Consider the following 4,359-nt stretch of genomic DNA (forward strand, 5'->3'; position numbering starts at 1 on the left):
CTCCTGAAAGAAAGGATATTGCGGAGACATGGCTTAACCACAGCCTGGGGGATGTTTCCAGAATGAGATTTTCACTCTGCAGCGGAGTGTGCGCTTTCTTTCAGGAGTGCTAGTTCTGCATGTCTCGCAGGAGAGCTCCTGTAAAGTTTGGAAGGTAGGAGACGAGGTACTGGCAGAAGTAAAGCTGTGAGTACCGGGCGTGAGTCGTGCTTCGGTAGCTCAGTTGGTAGAGCACTTGCCCACGGAAGGCAAAGGTCCCGAGTTCGAGTCTCGGTCGGGCACACAGTTTTAATCTGCCAGGAAGTTTCATATCAGCGCACACTCCGCTGCAGAGTGAAAATCTCATTCTGGAAACATCCCCCAGGCTGTGGCTAAGCCATGTCTCCGCAATATCCTTTCTTTCAGGAGTGCTAGTTCTGCATGTCTCGCAGGAGAGCTTCTGTAAATTTTGGAAGGTAGGAGACGAGGTACTGGCAGAAGTAAAGCTGTGAGTACCGGGCGTGAGTCGTGCTTTGGTAGCTCTGTTGGTAGAGCACTTGCCCACGAAAGGCAAAGGTTCCGAGTTCGAGTCTCGGTCGAGCACACAGTTTTAATCTGCCAGGAAGTTTCATATCAGCGCACACTCCGCTGCAGAGTGAAAATCTCATTCTGGAAACATCCCCCAGGCTGTGGCTAAGCCATGTCTCCGCAATATCCTTTCTTTCAGGAGTGCTAGTTCTGCATGTCTCGCAGGAGAGCTTCTGTAAAGGTTGGAAGGTAGGAGACGAGGTACTGGCAGAAGTAAAGCTGTGAGTACCAGGCGTGAGTCGTGCTTCGGTAGCTCAGTTGGTAGAGCACTTGCCCGCGAAAGGCAAAGGTCCCGAGTTAGAGTCTCGGTCGGGCACACAGTTTTAATCTGCCAGGAAGTTTCATATCAGCGCACACTCCGCTGCAGAGTGAAAATCTCATTCTGGAAACATCCCCCAGGCTGTGGCTAAGCCATGTCTCCGCAATATCCTTTCTTTCAGGAGTGCTAGTTCTGCATGTCTCGCAGGAGAGCTTCTGTAAATTTTGGAAGGTAGGAGACGAGGTACTGGCAGAAGTGAAGCTGTGAGTACCGGGCGTGAGTCGTGCTTTGGTAGCTCAGTTGGTAGAGCACTTGCCCACGGAAGGCAAAGGTCCCGAGTTCGAGTGTCGGTCGGGCACACAGTTTTAATCTGCCAGGAAGTTTCATATCAGCGCACACTCCGCTGCAGAGTGAAAATCTCATTCTGGAAACATCCCCCAGGCTGTGGCTAAGCCATGTCTCCGCAATATCCTTTCTTTCAGGAGTGCTAGTTCTGCATGTCTCGCAGGAGAGCTTCTGTAAAGTTTGGAAGGTAGGAGACGAGGTACTGGCAGAAGTAAAGCTGTGAGTACCGGGCGTGAGTCGTGCTTCGGTAGCTCAGTTGGTAGAGCACTTGCCCACGAAAGGCAAAGGTCCCGAGTTCGAGTCTCGGTCGAGCACACAGTTTTAATCTGCCAGGAAGTTTCATATCAGCGCACACTCCGCTGCAGAGTGAAAATCTCATTCTGGAAACATCCCCCAGGCTATGGCTAAGCCATGTCTCCGCAATATCCTTTCTTTCAGGAGTGCTAGTTCTGCATGTCTCGCAGGAAAGCTTCTGTAAAGTTTGGAAGGTAGGAGACGAGGTACTGGCAGATGTATAGCTGTGAGTACCGGGCGTGAGTCGTGCTTCGGTAGCTCAGTTGGTAGAGCACTTGCCCGCGAAAGGCAAAGGTTCCGAGTTCGAGTCTCGGTCGGGCACACAGTTTTAATCTGCCAGGAAGTTTCATATCAGCGCACACTCCGCTGCAGAGTGAAAATCTCATTCTAAAAACAAGATTGTTTATGTTGAGAATTCATAATGGCCATATTGCATGACAACAGAGGCAGAAACTGCACGAAAGATTTCTGGTACCGAAAACTAGCGTACTTACGAAGTAGACGATCCGAATCCGATATTATTTTAGACCTATGGAAAAAGGTGCCAGAAGATACGAAGAGGCACGTAGGGAACAATCACGAAAGCTTTTCTACATTTCTGAATAGAGCAGATGGTGAAGATCATAGCTAAAGTAATCGTGATTATCACCAGAATAATAACAATTGGGGTACCCACAATGACAACGAACAAAGTGGCGGTGATAGGTATCCCGTTAATGTTGTTAAACACGTTAATATTGTTCAAAGTAGTAGGAGCAGTCGTGGAGGTACTTCAGCTGTTCGCGGAAGAGGGTTTGCACCTTCACCACTGCAGCAACAACGCGGAAAACTGAGGGCCTCGTATGTTGCGGGTCAAACTAAGGACGACGGATTTTCACGGCCCAAACACAAGGCCCAATACCAGCATAGACGTAATGAATCAAACACGAGAGACGAGTGCGAAGTATCGCAGTTCGCTGCAAGCAAAGCGACAGTGCTCTCGAGCCACAGCAGTCAGACGATGAAACTTAACACCAGCGGACGGAGAGTGTGCCCACCAGTAACTAATAAAACATATGAATCAGCTGTCCATATGGAAGTTCGGCAGCACAGCAGAATGGGGGTGTTACAATAGAATGCCATGAACTCACTGCGGCAGATAACGACTCAGTAGTAGCAGAAAACTTACTTGTAGGCGAAAAAGAAGGCGCCTAGAACATTTTAAAAGACAAATTTTGCGAAAATGAGTTGTCAGGCATTGCAAGTTGATGTGAACAGATCGAAGATCTGTACCAAGATCCAAAGTAGTGCGAGTGGGAAGATTTCAAAAAGAATTATGCGATCAAAAGGTTAGGAAATAGAGAGAGGGGAAAAAAAGGGACGTCGAGATTAGGACGGAGGAATTGGAAGTATTTAGCGCCAGTATGCGCCTAGGGCTATTGAGCATGCAGGGTGCAGTCGTTTGCGGCTCACGTCGGCAGCAATGACGCTTGAGCATGGTTTCTGAGGTGATCCTCAATTCGCACAGGCGGCTGGCAGAGGTGGTAAAGACTGCTGGCCTCGCGTGCGGGATACAGAGATCGCAATTTGAAGCATCGTTTCCAGACCAGAGTTGATCAGTGTTCTTTGGTTTGGAGTCGTGTGGAGGGTCTCAACCAAACTCTTCGCCGACTCTGTAAAGGTCTTGGCTGCACATTTCTGGACATGATTTATCGTGTGGGGATTTACAGAACTCCCCTTGATAGGTCAGGGGTGCACTACACAAAGGAAGCAGCTACTCGGGTACCAGAGTACTTGTGGAGTACACGTGAGGGTTTGTTAGGCTAGGCGGTAGTTGGAGGTGATCATTGAACACTCGCAAGTCGGTTCACAGCAAGGGAAGTCAAACGGCATTCAGAATAAAGGTACATCGACTATTACAATTTTATCAGCGATCTGTCGAAGTATTAGTAATAAAGTTCTCGAATTTACTGCAGTGCAGGAAATTTATTGCACTCAAACTATTTCTGGAACAGAGAGCTGGCTGAAACACTCAGTGGAAAGGTCTGAGATATTTATTGAGTCCTGGAACGTGTATCGGAAAGACAGATTAGAGAACACTGGAGAGGTAGTGATCATTGCAACTGACAAAAATATTGTCTCCATTGAGGTCAAAGTTGAGCGTGACAGTGAAGTCGTCTGCTCTCGTATAACTGGTGTACGTGAAAGTAAGTTAATTGTTGTATGTTTTTACCGGTCATCCGATTCCGCTGTGACTGCTCTAGAGTCTTTCAAAGGATGTCTACCGCCAATAGGGCATAAATACTCAAATCATAGAATACTAGTTGGAGACGACTTTAACCTGCCGAATAGAGACTGGGATATCTACAGATTCCTTGCGGGATGTACAGAAAATTATGAGAAATACTTTTTAATACGTTTTCTAAAAATTGTCTTGAGCAGCTAGCTAGGCAGCCCACAGGAAATGGAAATACCTTAGATCTTGTAGTTACAAATAGGACGGACGTTATCGACAATGTCGGTACAGAAACGTGAATTTGCGATCATGATGTCATTATACGACTATGATTACAAAAATTAGAAAATCATCGACAAGGCTAGGAGAGTGTTGCTCCTACATAGAGCAGATAAGAAGTTACTAGCATCTAACTTGGATAGTGAACTGGCATCACTTAGATCCAGTAAGATGTATGTAGGGGAATTATGTGCAAAGATGAAGCAAATTGTAAATCGTAGTCTGGAGAATTACGTGCCTAGTAAGTGGTGAGAGGATAGATTAGCCATAGTTTAATTAGGAAATTCGGCCGATACTGAGGAAGCAGAGGCTGTTGCACTCTAGGTTCCATAGGGAACGCACAAATGACGAGAAGCGAAGGTTAGTAGAGATTTGTGCGTCTGTAAAGAGATCTATAAGC

At 47.0% G+C, this 4,359-nt stretch overlaps 1 non-coding gene across 1 annotated transcript; it reads left to right on the forward strand.

Moving 5' to 3' along the window:
* The first annotated feature begins 207 nt into the window (after positions 1–207).
* Trnap-cgg (transfer RNA proline (anticodon CGG)) lies at positions 208–282 on the forward strand. Its single transcript has one exon. It is a non-coding gene; the product is annotated as a tRNA-Pro (tRNA).
* Positions 283–4,359: the final 4,077 nt, after the last annotated feature.

This window comes from Schistocerca gregaria, chromosome 7 (assembly GCF_023897955.1).
Source record: "Schistocerca gregaria isolate iqSchGreg1 chromosome 7, iqSchGreg1.2, whole genome shotgun sequence".
Classification (NCBI taxonomy): Eukaryota; Metazoa; Arthropoda; class Insecta; order Orthoptera; family Acrididae; genus Schistocerca; species Schistocerca gregaria.